Genomic DNA, 12,515 nt, shown 5'->3' on the forward strand with positions numbered 1-12,515 from the left:
TGGAGCCTGTCCTGGAACTAGCTCTGTAGACCAGGCTGGTCTCGAACTCACAGAGATCCACCTGCCTCTGCCTCCCGAGTGCTGGGATTAAAGGCTAAAGAAGCAGATATTGAGACACAGTTTCAGCTGAGCTGGAGAGAGGAGAGAACAAGAAGAATGTTTTAAAACCTAAACAAAGCAAAAACAGCAGGAGGTCATCCAAGATGATGGCTGTAGCCATCAGGGTGGTGGTGCTTTGTTCAAGGCAAAAATCCAAAAAGACAAGTAAAGAAAGAAAGGAATTTCACGATCATCTTCAAGTCCCCTAAAATTTCTTGTCTGGGAAGACTTAGTAAAAGAATAAGGAAGTCACCCATCGCTTGCTTGCCACCTGAAAATGTATTCTCGCCCTCCCATCTCTCATGGTGATCATTCAAATGCATATTTTTCTGCATATTATAAAGTAACTTGTCACTTCTTTTGTGTTTTGATAGATGTTTCCTGGTGTTTAACTCCTGACTACATCTTTTCATACATCTGAAATGTTGTAATTTCCTCGAGACTCGGGGTAACTTAAGAACAAATCCGCCACTGTTTCTCCTTGATCATCACCTGGTTCCTAAAGGAGAATGACCCTGGGGACCCAGAAGGTCCTCTGATCTATGCTGGAGGCGGCCTATGATACACCTTGATGAAGCTCCCTTATTACAGTCAATGCTTTTGGACCAGTGGCTGAGGATAAAGTGCTGGTAAGGAGAATATATTGATAGTGTTTCTTTCAAAGAGCTCAAAGCCTATATTAGTTGTGTTCTAATAAGAGGAAAAATGATTCCTATAATCATGGCTTTTATCATTTTATAAAGTTTTCTCATATCCTTTTTTTTTTCAATAGAATTTACCAGCAGTCTTAGGTTGAGATTATTTTTATTTACTCTGGAAAAAAAAATTGAGGTCAAGCGGCTCACCCAGTTTACACAAAGCTTGCTTCTACAGTAAATACCACAGGCAGAGCAGGTCCCATATTGTGCGATACATGACAAACAGCAGCAAATGAAACAGGTTTTCCCCCTTTCTTTTGCTTCCTGTATTTGCTGCCTCCTCCCCTCCGCCTGGCCCTGGCTGTGGTGGATTTACAGTCCTAATTTACTTTCTGCTTGGGTTGAGGAAACTCTCCAACAAAATGAAACCTCGGGGGCCTCATAAGAAAACAGAGAGAGGAGGCAGGTTCACCAGAGGACGTAAACCATGAAGATGACCACAAAGTGTGTTGGGGGGGGGGGGATGAGGTTAACTAGAAATCCCTGAGCTATAAAGCACAGAAGATGGAGACTTACAGGAGGGCTGGGAAGAAAGTCACGATAAAGGAAATCCCAAATTTCAGACTATTATTTCACCTATTTATTGGGTCTTAGATTAAATGAGCCACTATGCTGTCTTAGCATGGTAGATCACATAAACTGGGGAAGATGTGTTTTCTTTGAGCATCAGTCAGTCTCTCTCTTCTCTTCTCTTCTCTTCTCTTCTCTTCTCTTCTCTTCTCTTCTCTTCTCTGTGTGTGTGTGTGTGAAAGACACCACATTTATGATTGTCCAATAAAATATAGGATGGCCAATAAAAGTTGGACTTCAGAGTTTTTAAAATCCAAGTATCTTGCAAGCAACACACGGAACATATTTATACTAAAATCTCTTCATTGCTCTGACTTGCAGTTTAATTGAATTTATTTTATTTATTGTATCTACCAACTCTAACATAATTAGACTTCAGATCAAGCTCCGATAGCAAATGTAATCCAACTGAAGCTGGGGAGAATGAGAGCATCTTTTGCTGTTGTGCTGGCCTTTATCGGGATGGCCATCATCTTGTGTCAGACCTGCCTGTTAGTTGTAAATAAGTATTAGTGTGTAGCTGGAGTTATCCCAAGTTCACACTTCAAGTGATGGTCCCAATCTGCAGATTCTGGGAAGAGTTTTCAAGCAGATTTAATTTGGAATTCATTCTGTTCTCACCCAAATTACAGAAATGCTCAACCCATCCTGCTGTTACCAAGATAACCCTCTGTGATAAGGTAGCAAACATCTCCAGTTAAATCCTAGAGTGAACTCAACATCCATCTCTTGAAGGACCGAAGAGCACCTATGATGGAGGAAGGTCATTGGTTAAGTAATAAAGAAACTGCTTGACCCCATAGGTTAAAACATAGGTGGGAGGAGTAAACAGAACAGAATGCTGGGAGGAAGAGGAAGTGAGCTCAGAGACGCCATGCTCCCCTCTCCCGGGCAGACGCGATAGCTCTGCTCTCTGAAGCAGACGCAATGGAGCAAGCTGCCAGGTCAGACATGCTGAATCTTTCCCGGTAAGCACACCTAGTGGTGCTATGCAGATTATTAGAAATGGTTTAGGCAAAATATGAGAATTAGCCCGTAAGAGGCTAGAGCTAGTGGGCCAAGCAGTGTTTAAAAGAATACAATTTGTGTGTTGTTATTTTGGGGCATAAGCTAGCGAGGCGGCCAGGATGCTGGGGACACAGCCCCGCTGCTCCTATTACAACACACCTATTTATGTAAGAAGTCACTATCATCATCATCAAGTCTCCCTGTAAATCCTACTCTTGGAACTTAAAGATTTATCAGAGGATGTTTGTAGAAACTCCTTCCTGGCAGTGAGTTCATTTCAGAGACCATAGCAAAAGGATCAAGTTCAGGTTTAACAAATGGCAGGAGGAAAGAACAAACAGTTCCCTAAACCACATCAGTTACATTTTCATCTGTGTTATTCAATGCTCATTTCTCTGGAGAACTATGAAATCAGACCTGCTGAGGCAGTAAACCATCTCAGTGTGTGGAACAAAACTCCCATTCCCACCCACAACCACGAATGTGACCCTCATAATAGCCCCCACAGTCCACATTAAAGCTAAAAGAAAGTATGATGGCTTTGCGTGCTATTGACTATACTTTGGGCACACGCGCATGTGCGTGCATGAACACACACACACATACACACACCTACAGGTTTAAGAAATGCTATAGAATATACTAAACTTTGATTTTCTAAATCTAACCTTCCTTAAGTTTTTAATTAAAGTGGAGCTCACGTAAAATAGAGCATTTCAAAGTGGACAGCATAGGGGTGGTGGGTGTGGTTCCCGATGCGGAGCATCCTTTGTGTCTCCCCAGATGCTCTCATGGCTCTCTTTCTACTACCCATTGAGTTGCTGTTCCCCATTCCCTCCTGCTCTGCCAAGTTACCAGTCTGATCCCTATCATTGTGAGCCTACCTGTGACTGCTATTCCACACAGAAGAATCCTCTGCTGTCTTTTGTGTTCACTTTAGGCAGCCTAGTGCGATAGTAGGACATCCATTTTGTAGTACAAATCAGCACTTCATTGCTTTATATAGCTGGATAACAATTTCCTTACATTTTAAACTTTCATTTGTAAATCATATTTTATTTCCCAGACACCCAAAAATGTAATTTTTTTTATGTTTTTTTACTTTATTCATTTTTGAGACAGTATCATACATCCTAGCCTGGACTTGAATTCATTGTGTGGCCAAGAATGACCTTGAACTTTTAATCCACCACCACCCCCCCCCCCCACCCCACCCCCCGCCCAAGTCCCCAGTGCTGAAACTACAAAGGTGTGGCTATGTGTGGTGCTGAGGAACCCAGGGTTTCATGAACTCCAGAAAAACACTCCACCAACTGAGCACAATCCTATGCCATTTTGAATAATTTTTTTTTTAATTTTTGAGACAGGGTTTCTCCGTAGCTTTTTGGTTCCTGTCCTGGAACTAGCTCTTGAAGACCAGGCTGGCCTAGAACTCACAGAGATCTGCCTGCCTCTGCCTCCCGAGTGCTGGGATTAAAGGCGTGCGCCACCACTGCCCGGCCATTTTGAATAATTTTTAAATGGACTTCTATTCAGCCTATGGTTAGAACTCATTGAAATTCCTTTAAATTTTCCAATAACATGTAGGTTAAGTGTATTCAGTAGTCTTTAATTATTCAATGAGCATCTTAAATGAAGTATAACTCAGAAGAAGACACAACTCCTTAGCTTCCAGTTCCCTGGTTGCCACAAGTAAACAGGGCTGTGTAGCTCCCACCAGCTCAGGAGAACACCGCTCACAGCCCAGAAGCTTGCCCTTGCCCCTTCACTTCTTCCTGTTAAGGAATCATCTGTTGTCTTTACGTTCTGAACATGGCTAATTTCTTCATATATTAAATTTATCTCCTAAAGTCCCCTGTAGTGTTTTCCAGACACTTGATTTGCTTAACAAAAACAGGGGTTGCTGCTAAGGACAAAATTCAGAGACTAGCTTTTTTGGTGTCTGGGGCACCCCACCTTACCCACCCAGAATTTGCCTTCCTCCCTGTACACACCAGAAGCAAATCCCTCCCTCTGTGCTGAATGGACAGCACACTTTGCTCTTGGTGTGAAAGATCTGGGAGTGGAAGGAAATGGCGCTGTGGATCAGTTATGGCCGAGTTCAGTTTGAAGATCGGTTACTGTGAACATCGATATATCAACTACCCGCAGTAGTGTGGGAAGCTCACTCTTTCCTTATGGGAAACTCTTTAGGTGTGTGGACAGACTAGAGCTGGCAGTGGTAGAGGGATGGTAGGGGGCTAGATGACCACTTCAAGAACCCTTATTTGAGTTTAGGGTTTGTGTTCTTGCTTTTGGGGGGGTTTTGTTTGCTTGCTGCTGCTGGAACTTGGACCTAGAGCTCAACACATGACATGCTAGGCAAGATCTCTAGCCCTGAACTATTCCCCTAGTTGTGAGGCTCATAGTCTTAATTTAGTCCATTTATATCAGCTCTTAACTTGAGGCTCTTTGTGAATTTCACACCGTGCACTCGAATGTTACTCATCTCCCTGTTCCTACATATCTGTCCTCTGCTCTTGCAACTTCCCCTCAAAATAAAATAAAATAAAAATCTCGAAGTGAAAGCTGTGGTGTGTCACACAGTACACCTACCCCTTTGCACAAACAGTTTTATTTGCAAATGTTCATTGCGATGAATCACCGGACTGGTTCAAAGCCTCTGGCTTCTGTGTACTATCAATACTGGATCCTCGGTGGACTCCTCTCAGATATCCTATTGGCCTGTGTCATGGAGCTCCTGAAGCTTTGGTTCTGCGGGACTGGTCCCTTCACTTGCTCCAGTAGTTCCCAGATGCCGTAAATGCTAGGGTGGGCCAACTCAAAGCCCTTGGTCTGGGACTGGGTGGTAACTGAGTTGGTCAGCCTGCCTGCTCTCTTGCACCTGAGCCACCAGGGCCAGCCCAACTGTGCTGCCCAGAAGAGGGGCAGGGTTGATCTTCTGAGTGCTGCAGCTGGCAAGGGAAACTTGAGAATCTTTACATCAAAACTGAACTGTTTGTTTTCAGTAGTGGAAATTAAAAAACAAGGCTGTGGGCATGTTAGGTAAGCAAGCGCTCTACCTCTGAGCCACATCCTCAGCCCCCAAAGTTGCCTGTTTTCATATACCTGCAGATTTCCATGCTGCTTCTGCAAATCTGAGAAAAGGTGATTTGTCTGTGCATGCTTGTGTGTGTGTCTGCATGACCACCTTACTGGTTGGTCCTGGAAAATTTCTCAGAGACGGTGCTGTCTTATTTTGCTCCTGGCCTGTGCTTCAGGTAAGAAGTCCGCATGTTGTTTCTTGTCTGGTGGCTCAGCACTCATTGAGTGCCAATCACAGGAAAAGCAGGGGAAGGATTTCAGATAGACAAGACACAGCCCCCGATGTGCTGTTCTTAGACCTCACTGGAATTCAGTCACGCTTGCTGGAGAGGAAGATGGAGCAGGACAGGAGCGCATGAGAAGTGGAAATACCCACTCCAGCCCTGTGTTTGCTATGTGCTTTAAGCTGCACTTTCTCCGAGGATAGCTGTGAGACCACGGAGAGCTGATGCCTTCTTTCCTACTGAGAAAAACAGAACATTTTGCCGCAGAATCCAGGGAGGGCTTGGTAGCGTAAAAGTAGTTTAAGATGTAAGGCAAAATAACAAATATTATTAACTGTACTCATAGCATCCTTTAGTGCTATTGCCTATAGACTGCCTTTGGGAAGGAGTTCTTACAGTGAGAAATGCTTTATTATTGTAATAGAACACTCAGTTATCTACTCTGATGAGAGGTGGAGGGGGTTCTAAATTCATTGTATTAATTTAGAGTTGAGAAGAATGATTACAAACACAGGCCACCTATGGGTGCCGCATAATACGGATGATATAGTGAGGTCAGAGTGGGAGTGTGATGCGTCTTATTTATACAGTTCTAGCTACAAAGAGTATATTAGGTATTTTGCAGCCAAGACTCAGAAGCCTAAAACAAACAAGATTAAAATCAGCAATAAAGCAAATCAGAAGGAGCCAGGGAAACTCAGCAATAAATCTGATGCAAAACCAGTGTGATCTGCCTAAGGCCTTTTAGAATTGGCTTCAGGCTATGGCTTCTCTTTGCTTATTTTAGTGATGTGGGGGTAGAGGAGGTGGGTGGGGTCAATGCCTGTGAAGGAGAGGGCAGAGCAATCCTGTTATAAGGAAGGACAGAATTTCCATGACTCAAAGATCCTTGTGCAAACTGTCCACAGGCGTGTGTGTGTGTGTGTGTGTGTGTATGTGTGTGTGTGTGTATGTGTGTGTGTGTGTGTGTGTGTGTGTGTGTGAGAGAGAGAGAGAGAGAGAGAGAGAGAGAGAGAGAGAGAGAGGAAGTCTCCCCATAGTCACCCACCAGTGCAATTTACGATCATACTTAGAGTCAAGAAATTCTTCCTCTGTGTAACTCCATATTTTTTTTTTTTTGCTGGTTTTTCCATTAACGTTTTTTGTTTTCCCAGGTTGGCTCTCAACTTCCAAACTTCTTTCATGATTCCTTGAAATGAAATCCTCAAATTCTGCCCCACTGGACAGAAGTAAGTGTATTGGGATCCAGTTCTGCCTTTTGTTACTGATTCAGGATTGGAGAAGCTGAACTTAACAGTGATCCAGGGTTCGTTTGATGTAACTGGAGGTTTCTCTCTTGCCCGCCTGTTCCCAAATAACCACTCTGAGGCTTAACATTAATTATAATTGCTTGGCTACAGTCTCAGGCTTCTTACTGGATAGCTGTTACATATAAATTAACACATAAAGGAAAGACAAAGACTCAGGTGCCAGAACGCGGAGAGCCCAGAACAGCCATCAAATTGCCCAAGCTGCAGACTCCGGCTGCCTTTTCTGGTTGTGGAGGGTTGTCAGAAGGATTCTACCAAACAGGCATCTCTGAGACGGCTGTGGGCCACTGAGATGTGGGACCCAGCAGCCCAGGCATTTCGGCTGGATAACCCTGGCTCCACGGTGTTCACAGAGGACTGCAATGTGCTTCTTAAGTTGGTCATGGCTGGCAAGGTGACCAGCTCCCTGGGCCAGAGGCTGCCTCAGAAAGGCAATGTGGAGATGCTGTGTGGTGGACCACGGTGCCAAGGTTTCAGTGGCCTGAACCATTTCAACTCCCATACTAACTCCAAGTTCAAAAACTCCCTAGTGGTCTCCATCCTCAGCGACTGTGATTACTACCGGCCGCATTTCTTCCTGTGGGAGAATGTCAGGAACATTGGTGTCCTTAAAGTGCTCCGTGGTGCTGAAGCTCACACTGCTGCCTAGTCTGCATGGGCCACCAGTGCACCTTTGGTGTGCTGCAGGTTGGACAGTATGATGTGGAACAGACGCAGAGATGGGCCATCACTTTGGCTGCAGTCCCAGGAGAGAAGCTTCCTCCGTTTCCAGAGCCTCTGTATGTGTTTGCACCTCGTGCCTGCCAACTGAGTGTTGTGGTGGATGACAAGAAGTTTGTTAGTGACATCGCCAGGTTGACTTCGGGCCCCTTCCGGACCATCACTGCGCGGGATACCATGTCTGACCTCCCTGAGATCCAGAAGGGAGCCTCGGCACCTGAGATCTCCTACAATGGAGAGCCACAGTCCTGGTTCCAGAGGCAGCTGCGGGGCTCACACTACCAGCCCATCCTCAGGGATTATAGCTGCAAGGACATGAGCCCATTGGTGGCTGCCAGCCTGCGGAACATTCCGCTGCTCCCAGGATCAGATTGGCGTGACCTGGCCAATATAGAAGTGCTGCCGAGAGACGGTACTAAGACCAGAAACTATGCTACACTTTCTATGAGAAGAAGAATGTGCCAGGCGTGGGGTCTGTTCCTGTATGGAAGCTGCAAGTCCTGCAACCCCACGGCCAGGCAGTTCAACACCCTCATCCCCTGGTGCCTGCCGCACACTGGAACCCGGAGCAAACACTGGGCCGGCCTCTATGGGCGCCTGGAGTGGGATGGCTTCTTCAGCACCACTGTCACCAACCCTGAATCCATGGGCAAGCAGGGCCGTGTTCCCCACCCAGAGCAGCACTGGATGTTGAGCCTGAGGGAGTGTGCCTGTTCCCAGGACTTTCCAGACACCTACAGGCAACCTCCTGAACAGATGCTGGCAGGTGAGTAATGCCGTGCCACCACCATTGGCCAAAGCCATGGGCCTCGAGATAAAGCTCTCTATGTTGTCCAGAGCTCAGGAGATCACCTCTGATGCAGTTAAAGTAAAGGAGACTGCCAGGACGAAATAGTTCTGCTCTCTTCTAGAACCCCACATACACTGTTTTTAACCTGTTGAGCCCAATGATTTGCAATGTTGTGCACAGTGTCTGTGGCCATGGCTGACAGTAAGCTGTTTGTGTGAGGTTTACTTTGTGATCAAGCCGTGCAGTACTTTGTGCATTCTGGATTTTAAAGATTTTTGGTTTTTAATTCTGTATTCTATCTGATCTGCCGCTATGCAGGTAGCAAACAAGACTTGCTGTAGTTTTTATATGATGTAATATTTCTTCAAATAAAGCGCTTTTATAAAGCAAAAAAAATTAACCCATTTGTAATAATATGTGTATCGCTCCATTGGCTGCTGGGCATCTCCCAGACTCCTCCTTCTTTCCTCCCTATCTCTATTCTGCCTTGCTATTGGCCAAACCAGCTTCTTTATTAACCAATGGTAATAAGACATATTCACAGCATGCAGAAGGGCATCGCGCATTGGTTGGGCCCAGCTATTTCAGTATAATATATCACAAAGGGAACATTCTTATTTTATAACCTAAGAAAATAAATATTTGTTTGTAAAGAAAAGCATTCATTTTCCCCCCAGGGAGCTAAATTAAAAATTTGATAAAGTGTTCCCTAAACCTCTGGGAAAACTGTTCTATTTGCTAATTTTCTTGCTCTAACAAAAATAGCTTAGGAAGGTTGATTTTAGCTCACAGTGCAAGGGTCCAAGCCGTCACAGTGGGGAAGGCACAGCAGCAGGAGAGTGCTGCCCGTGGCCACATCGCATCTACAGCCAGGAGTCATGGCACCAATGTGATAGTTTAATGGCAGAAGTTAACCTTGGTGGAACCAAGGGTCACCACAAAGCCACACCATGCAACAGAGCTCATCTAGGAGGTTTATTGTAGGGTGCAGAGGCAAGAGCTTAGAAGGGAGAGTGGGGTGAAAAGGGCTTGCCCTTTATAAGGGATTTAGTGAATGTGCATAGGGGGCGTGCTCTACTCGGTGGGGCAGAAGTCACAGTGTCACTTCTTGGCTGCTGCTGAATATGTGTCCTGCTAAGTCCCTGAGGGCAGGCTGGTATAAATGCCTGAATGCCATCAGATATCACTATGTAGCTCAGGCTGGCCTAAGGATTGCTGTTCGAGGCCAGTCAGTTTTGCCTGTGAGTATGTCTGTGTACCACTTGCATGCCTGGTGCCCATAAGAGAAGAAGAGAGAGTCAGATCCCCTGGGATTAAAGAGATGGTTCTTAGCTAACATGTAGGTACTGGGCCTTGAACCCTGGTCATCTGAGAGACCAGCCAGTGCTCTTAACGGCTAAGCCATCTCTCCAGGCCCTATTTTATTTTTTATCCAGTTCTGTGAATAAAATTTATTGATCTCTGTCAGTAGAATGGTACCACCCCCATTCAAGGTGGATCTTATCAACTCAATTGCCTCAGTGTAGAAACTTCTTTATGAGCATGTTCAGAGGTTTGTCTTCTAGGTGATTCTAGATCCCACCAACTTGACAGTGCTAACCATCAGAGCCTCACTCTGTATGCTGAAGAAAATGGTTCTGGTATCATTGGTGCCTTAGTTCATGGGTTTTGTGTCCTTGCCGCCAAGGCAGATGCATTTGCCTATCAAAGTATCACTTCTAAGGGTGGAAAATCACTTATTTATGTGAAAGTTCTACTTCTGTACCATGTATTCTAAAAATCGTTTGCTGCTGCCTGCTTGCTGTCTGGAGTAGTGCATGGTTAGGAGGCAAGCACTGCTCTCAGTCTCTTTAGAACACATGGCCATCCCTGTTCTCTTTGGCCCCGTGTTTACCTTTGGCACGATCCACATTGCCTATGTAGTGGCCATCCTAGAGCTCCGAGTTTAGCAGAGTCATTGTATCTAGGGTAGATATTAGAATGAGTGGTTGTTTTCTAGAAGTACTTTGACCTTACATTGTGGTAAACAGTAAAGAATCTTTGTAGCAAACAGTGACTGTTTTCCGTGATTTGTAGAATTGTCTTTCTGAAGGGGTGGGTATAGCCATCCCATGACTTTGGTCACAAGACACCTCTGGCACACCTGAGGTTCTTGGATTATTGTATATTGCAAATGATACACAATAAAAGATCAAAGTCTCAAGGGCTTGTGATGCTTTCCTTTAGTGAGACATGCAAATTAGATTAGGGACTTTGGTATAAGGAAATACTTCACTCAATAAAGCAACTTTGTGTAACAATGAATAAATACACCTTTGTAGAACTGTTTAGAATTCAGTCCATCAGAGAGGCTGGGCCTTCCTGCTGGCAAACAGGCCTTAATAGTTCATCTTGGAGTGACTTCTTTCTTCAACTAACCACACAGCACACTGACACTGTGGGATCACACAGCAGCCGGAAGATCTAGTGACAGTTGATGGAGTTGATGGCTTCTGGGAGAGTCAGGTTTTTTAAGGGTATGACCCCTGGTAGGTAGAACACATTCCAGTTCCTAGTGTGAGGCAGCACACCCATGAGTATCTAGCCAACACAAATTATACTCAAGTTATTTAAAAAAAAAAAGAACACAAAGTTGGGAGGGGGTGGGTAGTTATAGCTCCAAAGCTATACAGAGAAACCCTATCTTGAAAAACCAAAATAAGAGGGGGGCGGGGGAGAGCACTGGCTGCTCTTCCAGAGGTCCTGAATTCAATTCCCAGCAGCCACATGGTGGCTCACAACCATCTATAATGAGATCTGGTGCCCTCTTCTGGCCTGCAGGCACACATAGGAAGAATGTTGTATACATAACAAATAAATCTTTAAAAAAAGAAAGAAAGAAAAGAAAAGAAAAAAAGAATCTCTGTATTCTGAATTTCATTATATTCATGCTAATCTATCATATATATGACTCATTTGTATGAGTCATGTCCATGCTAACCTGGGGCTCCTGAGAGCCAGAGTATTTGTTGCCAGGAGTCCTGACTTGAGTTCAAACCCCAGAACCCACAGATTGTGTTAAAACCCGACATCTGTACTATGTGCTATATGCCTGTAGCTCCTGTGCCACTACAGGTCAGTACAAGCCGGAACTGGGCTGGAAACTTAAAAACATATAGACACAGACAGACAGACAGACAGACAGACAGACAGACAGACAGACACAAACACGGGTCATTCTTAATCTAAGAATGCCAAGTTTATTGTGCCCAGGGGAAGCTTATATAGTGCTCTGGCCATGCACCAGCTCTCGGGACCTTTCAGCTGCAGATCCACCAGCCTGCCATCAAGGTCTCATGCTCAGAGCAGCTGCAGGGATTCACAGAGAATCCAGGGTCCTGCGGGCTGAGCCCCAATAGCTCCCAACAAGCTTGGAAAGAGAGAACCAGCTCCCACAAGCTGTCCTCTGCCATCCATATGTGCCTGTGGTTATATGCATACATGAACACACAAAGAATACATACAATGCAATAAAATTTTTAAATTATATTAACCTATCACAATAAGAGTCATGTACATGTATAAATTAATATAAGATAAACGTGTATATATATACATGTATCATATTTGCAATGTAGAACATATTTATCACACAAAGAACTCAACTTTCAGTGCTCAGGAAAACCAAATTTATTAGCTTGTAAATATTGGCACTGAATAGACAACAGGTGGCAGTGACTATTTTTACTTAATAGTTTTGAAATTAAGCACATAAATTGCACAAACCTAAAGATAGAAATGTGTCAGCTATTTTGTATCAGTTCGTGCATGTAGGTAAGAAGGGTTGTTTTCTAGAAAAGATAGTAATCAAAGAATTTGTTAAGATAGTCAGCAATAAATTTCATCACATCCAGGTTCTGGCTATTACGAACAATGCTGCTATAAACATAGTTAGGCATATACTTTTGTTGTATGATGGGGCCTCTCTTGGGTATATTCCCAAGAGTGGTATTGCTGGGTCCAGGGGTAGGTT

General features: G+C 44.4%; 1 pseudogene; it reads left to right on the top strand.

Annotated features, from left to right (window-relative positions):
• The window catches only part of LOC102000944, an 18,258-nt pseudogene extending 9,650 nt beyond the window's left edge, over window positions 1-8,608 (top strand).
• The last annotated feature ends 3,907 nt before the right edge of the window (window positions 8,609-12,515 follow it).

Source organism: Microtus ochrogaster, unplaced genomic scaffold, assembly GCF_000317375.1.
Source record: "Microtus ochrogaster isolate Prairie Vole_2 unplaced genomic scaffold, MicOch1.0 UNK4, whole genome shotgun sequence".
Lineage (NCBI taxonomy): Eukaryota > Metazoa > Chordata > Mammalia > Rodentia > Cricetidae > Microtus > Microtus ochrogaster.